Source organism: Lontra canadensis, unplaced genomic scaffold (genome assembly GCF_010015895.1).
Source record: "Lontra canadensis isolate GAN:19392208 unplaced genomic scaffold, GSC_riverotter_1.0 scaffold25, whole genome shotgun sequence".
In the NCBI taxonomy this organism is placed as follows: Eukaryota; Metazoa; Chordata; class Mammalia; order Carnivora; family Mustelidae; genus Lontra; species Lontra canadensis.
In genome coordinates this window covers 1020251-1032254 of record NW_022631019.1, presented here as the reverse complement: position 1 = coordinate 1032254, position 12004 = coordinate 1020251, and the positions used below count along the sequence as shown (strand labels likewise).

The 12004-nt window shown below is 58.0% G+C and overlaps 1 protein-coding gene across 3 annotated transcripts in view; it reads right to left on the bottom strand.

The window, feature by feature from the left end:
• SKI (SKI proto-oncogene) overlaps positions 1-12004 on the bottom strand; it is a 64941-nt gene that overhangs the window by 30154 nt on the left and 22783 nt on the right. The gene's annotated exons all lie outside the window — the stretch shown is intronic.

Below are 12004 nucleotides of genomic sequence, written 5' to 3'. Positions count from 1 at the left end.
AGAGCAGTGACCTTTCGACCCGGGCCTCTGCGCGGCCTACGAGGGGGCTGGGGGTGGGGCGCCCCCACAGCCAGGCCCCCCCGGCCCCAGGCTCCTCAGCTCAGATGGCCCCGCACCTGCCCATGGGGCCACTGCCCCCTGGAGAAAAAGAAACAAGCCACCAGGACAGGCATGACCCCCCACCCCCAGCCTCCCTGAACCAAGGAATACTGCCTGTTGTTTGGGCACCAGGTCCTTTTTTGAGAAGTGGCTTTCTAGAAACCTGGCCAGGCGGCCCTTCCCCCCACCTCAGCCTCACCGTGAAGACATGTGTCCTCAGCTCCTCTCCAAGCCCTTCCGCAGCCAGCCTGGATAGGGGGAGGGGTGCCCCAGGGTCCCCGAGGGCCAGGCAGCCCACCTAGGAGCCCCTCAGGGGCAAGGGCTGCATCCCTGCTCCAGGGGGGCCTGCAGGAGAGGTGAGGTGCACCCCAGCACTGGGGGGCTCCAAGGAACAAAGGTTTCTATGGGGCAGGAGCCACTCAGCATCTCGGGAGCGCCTGGGTCCGTACACGGTGCGCAGAGAGCACAAGGCCCTTGGGTGCCACAGTGCGACGGGTCCCCAGACCCCATAGTGTGCGGCGGGTCCCCAGACCAGCCCCTCACCTGGGGCATGAGCAATGGGCTGCCACAGGCCCGCCTGTAAGCAAAGCCGACCACACGAGGCTTTGGGGCCAAGCCCCCAGGAAGGAGGCCGTCTCCCCACAGTTCCACCAAAGCCCCAGCAGACTTCTGGGGGTCCGGGGCCATCCACCCGGATCAGTCGGGGAAAGCTGGAAGGGAAGGGGCAGCATGAGGGTGAGCCTGACCCCAGGTGAGGGGACTGTCCCAGAGCACGGGCCAATGGACAGGGATCCTGCTGCAGGCCCCAGGGTCCCCACGGCCTTGCCCAGGGATGGCACAGCAGGAGGGGGCTCGGGGTGACCTTGTCCGTCTGTCCCAGGCCTGCCGCCACAGCTGACCCAGCGGAGAGCCCTGCAGGGGACAAGCTGGTCTGCGCCGTCAGCTCAAGGGTCGCCTGCAGTCAGAGCAACCCCGCTCCTCCGCCGCCAGCGTTCAGGGACCTGAAGGAAGAAAAGGGGCCTGGGCTCTGCCCCACCCCCAGCTCCCCTGGAGACGGGACAGCCTGAACTTTTCACCCCTCAGCACAGACATCAGGAGGAAAGGGCTACAAAGGTGTCTGCCAGGGAGGGGGAGCCTGACACCATCCGCCGTGTGCTCCTCCCCTGACCCCCTCCAAAAATGTGTATTGCCCGTTTTACAATCACCAGATGGAGGCCCCAGGCCTGCAGGCCTCCTCACCCCCTGTGACCTCTCGTAAACATAAGCGGGGACAGAGCCCAGGACCTACGGCCACACCCCCACTCCCGGGGCGGGGGGCGGGGGGGCCCGCTGCAGGTCAGCCGGCTGCATCCAGCCCTTGGCATGGCGGGGGGGGAGTGACCAGCATCTCAGACCCGCTCATGCTGAGAACCAGAAACAACCTACAACCCAAGAGGCAGTGGCCCCAGACGGCAGATGAGCAGGCACCAAGGCTGGTGGGCTGCCCTGCAGGGAAACAGGCTTTGCTCCCCCATCGCCCCACTCAGGAGCAGTGAGCGCCAGCCCAGGGCGGGGGCCCCCACAGGAGGGGGACATGCAGGGACGCGGGTGGGTGTTGGCGGATTCACACGCCCACCCTGATCATCAGCACTCCCTGGGCCTGCACAGGCAAGGAAGAGAACAAAGATGAGCCAGTCGCGCAGGGCCTCTAGTGAGGGCAGAGGGCAAACCCACGGTCTCCGGATGAGGACGCCGCCACTGTCACCCACCAAGCCTCCAGGGCCAGGGGGGACAGGCGGTGCCAGAGCAGACGTGGTCGGATCCTCCTTCCTCCACAAGGACCCTCTCCTGCGCTGTTGTCACGCGGCCAACTGCCTGTGCCCTCACTGCCCCCAGGCTCCTCCTGCCTGTGTCTTCACTGCCAGCCAGTGCTCCCGTCCCCAGCAGCCCCACCGCTAGCCTCGACAGTCACTCAGGGCCCTGGGAACAGAAGCTCGCAGCCAGACCCTCATCAAGCCTGCCCCAGCCTGTCCCCCCGGCCCCCGCAGCACGGTGTGGCCTCCTTGGGACTTACCAGCAGCAGCCTGTGCGCCGCGCTGGCCAGAGGTATGTGACAGACGTCAGGGCAGGCCCAGGGCCACAGGAGGTCAGGTGCGCGCGCTCCTGCAATCCCGACAGCGGGGCCACACCAAGGCCCAGGGCGGCAGGGACATCAGAGCCGCGATGAGCAGGTCCCCGCCGTGAGTGGCGGGGGGACCCCACTGCGCACAACTCCACCGACAGCCCCACGGGACAGTCTGCAGCTTCCAAGCAGGTTTCTTGGAGGGTTCCAGGGCAGGCGGCACCCACACTCCCGGCCTGCCCTCCCTGAGCTGAGGCAGGGCCCCTCACCCCTTGGTGCTGCAGCCCCCCTCAAGCAATTCAGGGAAGACACCCCACAACCAGGGAGAGAACCACACGATAAAACCAGCAGGAAAACCCACCCTCACCTCCAGAACCAAACCAAATGTGGTTCAGGATGGTCCTGAGTGACCCACGGTCTGCAACCCGCGATGAGAGGGCGGACAGGGGGGCAAGGGTCTTCGGCCCCAACTGTTCCTCACCATCTTCTCCAGTGTCCACGGCCTCCGCCCCACGGCCCCCCTGTGGTCAGCCGCCACTGCCGGGGGGCTGGGCGAGGGCTCCGGGGGCCTGACCCGTGGGGGTCCTGCTGTGGCAGCAGAGTCCGCGCACAAAGTAAAATGCCACTCAGCAGCCGGGACGCAGCCAGCGCCTCCTCCCTACCCCACAGGCCGGACACCGCTCCACGGCCAATACCATCCAGTACCGTCTGCCCCAGATGCCCCGCCCGACACTCAGGTGTGCTCGCCCCAGACACGGATCCAACACCTGGCTACAGCTGTCCGAGAGCCTGGACGAGGGAACAGGGGACGCACACTCGGGCTGCCGCACCACGGAGGAAGCCAGCCGCCTGGAAAGACCCAGAACGTCAGTATAGACAACATGGTACCCGCTTCCCGGGTCTCAGAGCACACCTCGTATCCTCTGTGCTGCAGCCCTGTGCCCAGGAGGTCCAGGGTGAGGGCTGGCAGGCACATCTGGGAGAGGGAACGGTACTCTGTGGGGCACCCCGAGAAGGGTCCTGCGTGTGGGGGCCCTGGGACAGAGTCTCTAGGAATGAGCGACCTCCCCCGAGGGGCCAGCGCAGGGTGCGGCCCTCCCCGGACCTGCAAGGATCGTCCAGACAGCCAGGGCGGCCACGGTCCCCTCGGTGCGGGAGCAGCAGCCACAGTGCATGGAGCCGACCACAGAGCCGGGGCTGGCCCCGGCTGCTCAGAATGTCCAGCCGAAGTGGCCTCATACGAGCTCTGAGCACAAACCGGCGAGAGGCCCACACCTCGCAGGCGAGAGGGGCTTCCGCTCACTCCCAGCACCTGCTCACAGGCAGCAGGGCCTGGGACCGGCCCCCGAGAACTGTCCCGGAGCACCCAGTCCGCGATCCGAGCCGGCCCCGGGGCGCCCAGGCCGCGGTGTCCCTGAAGCACGCGCGGGCGCGGGGTCCGAGAGGGGCAGCACCCGCCGCGGAAGCAGCCTTTCCCCGGTGCTCGGGCCCAGCACCCGCTCCACGCACCCAGCGTGCTTCAGACGAGAGCAGAGCAGCGCTGACCCCGGGTCCCGGGCGACCCCACCCCGAGGCAGCGCCCGAGACCACAACACCACCCTCAGGCCCGGCCAAGACCCCGCGTCACTGACCAAGCAGGCCTTTGGCTCTAGCTGGACGCGGCACCTCGGGGCCACAGGTGACGCTCACGTGACAGAGCGCAGGTCAGCCTCGCCGCCCTGTTCACCCTGAGCCGCGTCACAGACCTGTCCCCTCCTCACACGGGGCGGGGGGATCGCACTGTCTGCAAACTTGTACAAACAAGCCAAACGGCGATCCTGACTCGGCTGACCCCTGCGCGGCACCTGGAGGGAAGCGTGAGTCCCACGGCCACCGCCTCGCTGCCGGCCGGGCCTGTGCTTGCAGGTGCGCCGAGAGCTCGCGGATGCCAACCCTGGTCTCCCAGGTGTCGCCCGGAGCGCGGACGCGAGCTGGTTACCAGACCCCAGGCGCCGGCACGCTGCAGCTGCCAGACTGAATAGTCAAAATCACGGCACTTTGTTCATCATCAATCCCGACTAAAATTGAAAAGGCAGTGATGAAGATGTTAACAAAGCGAATTTAATGCAGCCAAAATTATTGCAAAAAGGAAAACATATTTGCTCACAATGGACTTGCCAGTCAGCACAATTCAGGCATTTTTTAAAACCTTCTACCTCCGAGCTCAATTTGCTCACCTTCCTTCCTACAGCTGAGACCACCCCCAAGGATCTGTCAGTCCAAGTCTTGAGTTACCTTTGCTTTCTGCAGCGGTCAGTCCTCAAGGGACACACCGGAAGCCCTACCTGTGCAGGGGAGCCCCCCGCGCCACAGCCATCCACACCAAGCAAGCACACAGCAACTCAATTTTGATCTCCTGTTTCCAGGGTCACTTATGAAGAGAGTGTCTGAAGCAGGAAAGCCTATTTTAGCTGGGGGTAGCGACCACACTGCAGCCAAGATGGCGCCACAGAGACCAGGGGGGCCAAAACCCAGACCAGGCCCAGGAGCTGCCACCCTCCAGCCGCTGGGCGTTAAGCAACTAAGCACAGTGACCCCCAGATACAGAAGCAATCGCGCTGAGCCCTCAGCCAGCCCCAGCTTACCGCCCCAAGGGCTTCCGGGCGGGCGCAGTGACCAAGTTGAGCAAATGGAGCTCGAGGTCCAGGGACCCACACGGCAGGGGGAGAGTGGCACAGAGAGGCGCCAGGTCTGCCAAGCCCAGATCAGCACGTGTGTGCCAGGAAGTTGCACAAAGCTGGGAAACCTCTGAATTCATGGGGTCCTGTCCACTCGGGAAAGTTCTGTACAGGATGGGGAACAGTCAGCCCCAGAAGGGGATCTGGACCCACCAAACAAATCAGAGAACACCTGTGAGGACCAAACTATCCCCATGTAACTTAACCGCCTCTCTGAGCCGAGCTCAAGAAGATTTACAGAAACATTCAGCACCTAGACAGAAATTTCCAAATGTGTGCAGCCAAAGAAGCAGGAAAACATGAACCATAAGGAGCATCACTCACTAAAACCGATTGGGACGGACACAGACACAAGCATTCACAAAGGACAGTAGCGGCATTCGTAACGCCGTATTCCACAGTTTAGCACCTTCCACAGAGACGTGGAAGATCTGTCCGGAGTCACACACAGACCTGCACGCTGCACGTGAGGTGGCGGCGACGGGCAGGAGACCTGGAGCCTGAATGCGCACAACAGAAAACACCCGAGGGAAAGGGGGCGCATCAGAGTGACAGGAGCACCTGGGAGCGAGCTGGGGCCCTGGGCGGCGTCGGCTGAGTGTCTGACTCTTGGTCTCAGCTCAGGTCCTGATCTCAAGCTCATGAGTACGAGCTCCGCATGGAGCCTGCTTGGAAAGAAAGAAGGGAGGGAGGGAAGCGGTTTTCCAAAGAAAAACAATAAACCCAAAGTCTCCATAATGCCCCCAAACACATGCAATTAAAAAAACTACAACAAGGGGGCGCCTGGGTGGCTCAGTGGGTTAAGCCTCTGCCTTCGGCTCAGGTCATGATCTCGGGGTCCTGGGATCGAGCCCCACATCAGGCTCCCTGCTTGGCGGGGAGCCTGCTTCCCCCTTTCTCTCTGCCTGCCTCTCTGCCTACTTGTGATCTCTGCCTGTCAAAATAAAGAAGTAAATAAAAATATATAAAAAAAAAAAAACCTACAACAAAGTACATCACAATTAACATGCTCAGAACCAGGGACAAAGCAAGAATCTTAGAAGACATCACATAAAGAGAAACCAGGACCACAGCAGGTCAGCCTCCTTAAAGCTTCAAAAGAAAGAAAAAACTGACAATCTGGAATTCTATACCCACTGCAAATACCTTTCAAAAATGAAAGGACGAGGGGCGCCTGGGTGGCTCAGTGGGTTAAGCCTCTGCCTTCGGCTCAGGTCATGATCTCAGGGTCCTGGGATCGAGCCCCGCATCAGGCTCTCTGCTCAGTGGGGAGCCTGCTTCCCTCTCGCTCTGCCTGCCTGCCTCTCTGCCTACTTGTGATCTCTGTCTGTCAAATAAATAAATAAATCTTTAAAAAAAAAAAAAATGAAAGGACGACAAAGGAAAACAACAATTCATCACAGCAGACCCACGCTACCAAGGACGTTAAAGGCCATCCTTCAGGCACAAGAAAAACGCCACCAGACGGAAACCATCCACACAGAGGAACGCAGCGCAGCAGAACTGGTAACTATGCAGGTAGACAGGAGATATTTTCTCTTATCACTTGAACACCTTTAAGAAGCACAAGCAGTGAGGACGCGTCACAGAGCTCCCAAGCATGGGCCGAGTCCCCTGCATGGTGACGGAGGCCCCGCGTTCCTCCAGACAGAGCCCTGCAGGCCGGTGGAGGGCAGAGGGGATGTGCACCGTCGTGTCCCCACGTCTGCTAAAGGCCAGAGCAGTCTTGAATACAGCAAACAAGGCAGCAAAGAACGGTGATGGGACCGTCAACAGCATCTGATTCAGTGAGAAAGAGCAGAATCCACTGAAGAGAGACTTACAGAGGGCGCCTGGGTGGCTCCGTCCGTGAAGTGTCTGCCTTCACCTCCAGTCCTGATCCTAGAGTCCTGGGATCGAGCCCCGCGCAGCTCCCTGCTCAGCGAGGAACCTCCTTCTCCCTCTGTCTCTGCCTGAAGCCCCCCCTGGTTGTGCTCACGTGCCATCCCTCTCTGACAAATAAATAAGTAAATAAAATCTTTAAAAAAAAAATGAAAGAAAAAAAAGCTACAAAGAGATGGAACAAGCAAAAACAGCAAGATGAAAGACCCAGACCTAATTTCATCAATAATCACATTTAATGTCAGTCATGTGAACTCCCCAATCAAAAGCAGAGAAAAATACATAAATAGATAAATAAAAAGCAGAGACTATCAGATCAATCAGAAAAGCCACACGTAGCCCACAGGAAACCCATTTAAAAAATACAGACACACACACAATAAATTAAAAAAACAAAATAAAATAAAACATAGATACAGATTAAAGTAAAAAGATGGAAAAACAGGCAGCTGGCTGGCAGAGTAGGGGAGCGCGTGACTCCTGGTCTTGGGATCATGAGCTTGAGCCCCACACTGGGTGTGGAGAGGACTTAAAAGTAAAGGTTAGGGCGTGTGGGTGGCTCAGTGGGTTAAGCCTCTGTCTTCAGCTCAGGTCATGGTCCAGGGGTCCTGGGATCGAGCCCTGTGTCGGGCTCTGCTCCACGGGGAGCCTGCTTCACCCTCTCTCTCTGCCTGCCTCCCTTGTCTACTTGTGATCTCTGTCTGTCAAATACATAAATAAAATCTTTTAAAAAAATAAAAAATAAAAGGTTTAAAAGAAAAGGATAGAGGGACGCCTGAGTGGCTCAGTTGCTTGGATGTCTGCCTTCGGCTCAGGTCATGATCCCGGAGTCCCGGGATCGAGACCCACATCAGGCTCCCAGCTCCATGGGGAGTCTGCTTCTCCCTCTGACCTTCTCCTTGCTCATGCTCTCTCTCACTGTATGTCTCTCAAATAAATAAATAAAATCTTAAAAAAAAAAAAAAGGGATAGAAACAGGTATGTCATGCTCGCAAGAGTCCAAAGAAAACTGGAGTAGCTAAACTAACATCCAAGTAGATTTCAGGCAAAGAACATTAACCAGGGAGAACTTGCAGGATTATATGGGTAAAACGTCAAGTAATCGAATACAAAAAAAAAAGCGTAAACATTAATGCCCCAAATAACAAAGCTATGAAACACATGCGGCAAACCCGATAGAACAGCATGGAGACAAATCTGTAGTTCCACGAGAAGACGTCAACCCCCTTCTGCCAAAACTAGATAGAGCAATAAACAGAAAACTGGCAAAGATACAGCACCACCGCCACAGAGCAGCCTCAGCAAGCTGACCTGACCAGCTCACGGCGCTCCCCACAGGTCCTTCTCAAGCGCACCGCGAACATTCACCCAGACAGACGATACTCTGCACTGAAGACAAGTCTCACAAGCTTAAGAGGGTCCACGTCACAAGTGCGTCCTCTGACCAAGGTGGAATTCAACTGGAAATCAGTAACAGAAAGATCTGTAGAGCATTCTCAAGTATTTGCAAACTAACAGACGTCTCAATAACCCCTACATCAAAGATGAAATCAAAGCAATTGTAAAGTATTTGAACTGAATGAAAATGGAAACAGCATATCAGACCCTGTACGAAATCCCTAAAACAGGACTTAGGAGAAAACCAAATATTTGTATCTGAAAACAAGAAAAGTCTTAAATAATGCGTCAGCTTCCAACTTATGAAATTAGAAAAAGGACCAATTCAATCCAAAGCAAGCCAAAGGACAGAAACTATAAAGATCAAGACAGAAATCGATGAAGTAGAAAATAGAAAAATAACAGAGAAAATCAGTGACATCCACACTGGGTCTCTGAGATCAGTAAATTGGTAAGCGTCTAGCCAGACTCGTCAGGAAAAGAAAGAATGGTCAGCATCAGGACCGTGAGAGGTGGCACTGCCACGGACTTCCGCGGCTGCTTAGGAAGAAGTGATGGAACATGAGGAATGACGTCGCGACAACAGAGCCACGGCGCAGAGCGACTGGATCACCCGCACACCCGCCGACTCTTGGGCCGGAGCAGGAGCCAGGGCAGCCCAGCCTCGCTCACTCCCCCCAGAAAGCCCTCCGGACCACAGTGGGCCTCTGTGGTTCAGTGCTACCAGAAATTTTTAAAAGAAATGAATATTTCAGAAAATGGAAGAAAATGGAACCCAGTAACTCACCGGGTTAAAAACTGAAAAAGACATTCATCATATTATTAATCCCAGTAAATACAAAAAAAAGCTTTTAATCAAATTCAATACCCATTCCTGATCAAAACAAACGAGGGCCAGAACTGCAGGGACTCCCTCCGTCCGAGAAGCAGCATCTACGAAAGCCCCAGGGCCAAGCGCAGGTGGCAGAGAGAACACCGCACGCCTGCCCGAGCCTGGGGGCCAGGAGAGCTGCTCGCACCCCCTCCCGCCACATGGCGCCGCGGCCCCGCCAGGGCAGCCAGGCCACAGCCCAGGGGCCTCCAGGCCGCAGGGGGAGAGGTGACGCATTCTTTGATCACAGATGGCATCGTCATTTATGCAGAGAACAGGCTGGAGGCTACAGAGAAAGATACTAGCAAAGTTGCGGGATGCGGGGTGCGGGGTCAACACACAGAAGTCAATGGCGCGGGCAGCATCGAAGCAGGAACCAAAACCTGGAAAGCAGCACTACTGGGGACGCCCGGGGGGCCGGTGGGTTAAGCATCTGCCTCCGGCTCAGCTTGTGGTCCGGGGTCGTGGGATGGAGCGTGGTTTCTGGCTCTCTGCTCAGTGGGGGGGCTGCGCCTCCGTCTCCCGCTGCCCCCCCCACGTTCACGCTCACGCCCTCGAGTAAATAAACAAAATCTTAAAAAAAAAAAAAAAAGCAGTGCTTGAAAGTCTCACACTGTATGTTAACTGGAATTGAGACAAAAACCTGAAATTATAAAAAAGAAAAAAACGAAAGCATCAAAAAGAAAAAGCAGCGCTGCTGACGTAACAGCACAGGAAAACCTCGGAGCCAATCCAACAGCGGCGCCAGAAGGCGCCAGGGCCTGCGCCCGGAGAGTACGGCGCGCGCGGAGAGGCCTCGAGTTGCTCACACGAGCGGACGAGCGCTCCGGCGCGGGCTGGGAAACGCAGGGTCGCTAGGCCCGCTCTCCTCGGACCCGTCTGTCACACCCCCACAGCGACCCAATCACAGCCGCGGCCGGTTTTCCTTCGCGGAACAGCAAGCTGACCAAGGACCTGGGGAAGGGCGGAGCCGGGCGCGCCCGTCAGCTGACGGCAGGACACAAGGCCGCATCCACAGCGGCAGGGAGCGACACCGAGATACACAAACACACCAAGTGAGCACAACAGGGACCAGAAACAAGCCCCCACGCAGGGACAACGGCCTCTAACTGAAGCGCGACGATCCCCGGGGGCTGAGCCCACCCGGCGACACACGCGAGAGCCACTGGGTCTGCACGGGCCGAGACGCGGACTCGGATGCGCACCTTGGCGCACCTTGCGTCACCCCCGGCTCCGCTGCGAGTGGATCTCACACCTGCGTGTAAACCCTAAAGCTACGGAAGTCCTAGGGAAAGGCGGAGCAGGGGCCTCTGTGACCGGGGTCGGGCGCCGCCTGCGCACCACAGGCCCAGCCCCCAGACAGCGGAGCACCCCGGGCCCGCCGCTCGCCCCCAGCTCGCCCACAGCTCTTCAGAGCCGCGGGTGAGAAGAGACGGGCGGGGGCGGGGCCTCGTGAAGCACCGGCGTGAAGGGGTGTGTGACCGCGACACAAGTCCCAGAGCTCGACACGACGGCGACTCCTGCAAGGACGGGCGAAGTCCCGCAGGGACGCGAGTCCACGGGAGCCCTAGAGGCCCGCGGCTCAGCGTGAAGCGAGGCCCCGCCCCAGCGGCCCCCGGGAAGCACAGGGGAAAACCACAGGGACATGCGCCACACACGCACTAGAGGACACCTGGCACGTCCGGGAGTTCAGCTCGCTTCCCCACGCGCTGCCCGACCCAGCCGCTCCGCACCGAGCTGTGCCACCGGGACCGAAACGCGGCCCCACCAACACTGTCCCCGAGCGCTCCCGGCAGTGTCCCCAAGCAGCAGAGGCCTGGGGCTGGGCCCATCACCTGGCCGGGCAGATGCATCAACACGGCAGGGCAGATCCAGGCGATGGGACACTAGCCGGCAGTTACACACGCACAACGACACACAAGAGCCTCAGAATAATTCTGCTGAGTGGAAGAAACCAGACCAAAAAACACACAGAGAGAGAAATGTCATTTATATAAAGCTCTGGAGAGACAAACTCATCTCTAGTCCCCGCGGCCACATGGGGGTGGGTGGGGAGGGGCAGGAGGGAGGAATCCGGGACAGGCGCAGGGACACTCGCAGGTGCAGGACAGGCTCCTGGTCGTGACCCCAGTCATGGTTCTCCACGGGAACACATGTGTCAAAGGTGTCACGCCGCATGCTTTAGTTACATGCGGCTCTAGTACACTGGTCTTTACGAAGCTGCTTTGAAAGACGACTACGCAGCAATAACCCCGACTCAACCCTTCAGAATCCAGGGTTCATTTGTTCTGTGGACTTAAACGATCCCCACAGGTCAACGGCAAGTGTAGACGAGCAGGATGAAACCACCATTTCTTCCGCGGCTGATCCCAAACATATCCTTTTCCATCCCATAAAGAGTCACAAAAATACAGCAACACTGCATTAAAATCACTTCTTTCTCTAGATCAGGAATTGGCAAGCTCTTCCTGTAAAGGGCCAAATCGTGAGTATTTTTAGCTCTGAGGGCCCTGCGCTCTCACTCACAGCTCCTCAGAGCTGCTGCTGTACCACAAAAGCAGCCCCAAGCACTGTGAACAAAAGTGGGCGTGGTTGAGAGCCAATAAAACTTTATTTATAAAATGGGGGGGGCTGGACTTGGCCTAGGGCCAGAGCAGGCAGAGCTGCGGATCAGGGCTTCTCCCAAGGGGTTCCCCATGGTGCAGCAACATCACCTGGGAACTTCCTGGAAATGCAAATGCCCAGGGCCTAGCTCAGACCCAGGATCAGACACTCGGGGCGTGAGACCGAGCAGCTCGTCATTCCTGAGAATTCTGAAGCTCGTTTAAGAAAGTGCTGGCCCGGAAACCCAGCCAGAGCGCGGGACCCATCAGAGCCAAGAATGAAGACGCCAAACCAGACGCTTCACAGAAGGCTACAGACCACGCGCCCCAGAGA